This window comes from Chrysochloris asiatica, unplaced genomic scaffold (assembly GCF_000296735.1).
Source record: "Chrysochloris asiatica unplaced genomic scaffold, ChrAsi1.0 scaffold00036, whole genome shotgun sequence".
NCBI lineage: Eukaryota > Metazoa > Chordata > Mammalia > Afrosoricida > Chrysochloridae > Chrysochloris > Chrysochloris asiatica.
The window spans coordinates 19977658-19978989 of NW_006408554.1; positions in this window are offsets into that span (position 1 = coordinate 19977658).

Sequence of the window (1332 nt, forward strand, 5' to 3'; positions counted from 1 at the left end):
TTTTATAACATTTTTCTCTTACAGTACTTGTCCTTTTGTGATTGACTTATTTCACTCAGCATGTCTTCCAGGTTCATCCATATTGTTTCACAGAGTCATCATTATTCTTCAGTGTTGTGTAGTATTTCATTATGTGCATGTACCAAAATTTGCTTAACCATTCTTCTGTTGAACATGTAAGCTATCTTCACTTTTCTGATGTGTCTCTGATAGATGGCATATTGAAGAATCCTCTTTTCTTATCCATTCTGCTCTCTATATATCTTGACTGGTGCCTTTAATCCATTTACATTCAATGTAATTATCAATGGGTATGAATTTATTGCTGTCTTTTTACTGTGTGTTTGTGTGTGTGTGGTGCTGCTGCTTTCTTTATTCCACATAATTTTCTGCACTGAGTTCAGTTTGTTTGTGGGTTTTCTTTTCATTTTGCTTTTTGTTGTGTTAATGTTTATTAAATCTTTCTGATTCTACTCTTGTTTTTAAATTTTGATGTGCATGTGTATTAATTTTCTTTGAGGTTATTCTGTAATTTATTAATTTTTCCCTGCTTAAAACAGTCTGTTTTATCTTTAATTCTATTTGACTTTCCTGCCATCTGAAAGTTCTGTATCTACACTATTTCCTCTTTTTGTTTGGTAGTTGACTTCATTATAAATTGATATCTCTGGTTCCCTATTTTCAGTCTTGTAGATTTGTTCTACTTTAAACACTTCTATATCTGGATTGAGTTCTGGGTGGTATTGTCATTTATGGCAATCCCAGGCTGTAGCTTATTATTGTTAGTTCTTAGTCCAAAGAACACCCTTTAACATTTTTTTGTAAATTGATCTGGTCATTGTAAATTCCTTTCGTTTCTAATTATCAGGAAATGTCCAAATTTCACCATCATATTTGAGGGACAGCTTTGCTAGGTATAGGATTCTTGGTTGGCAGTATAAAAATATGTCATCCCTGTGCTTTCTTGCCTACATGGTTTCTGTGGAGAAATCAGAAACCAGTTTTATGGTTCTCCTTTAGTTTTTCTAGAGCTGCTCTCAGGATTCTTTCCTTATCTTTGGTTTTGGAAAGTTTGATTATGACATGTCTTGGAGATTTTCTTTTGGCATCTACCCTGTTTGGGGTTCGTTCAACTTCTTATATGCTTATTTTCCCTTTTTCTTGTTAGCAAAGTTTTCTTCCAGCAAATCTTTGACAATTTTCTCTATGCTTTTTATTGTCTCTTCCTGAACTAGAATTCCAGTTTCCAACAATTTCAAAGTTGTTCCTCTTCATAGCATACCACATAACGCAAGCTTTCTTAGAATTTTTTCATTGTATTTTCATATTGTT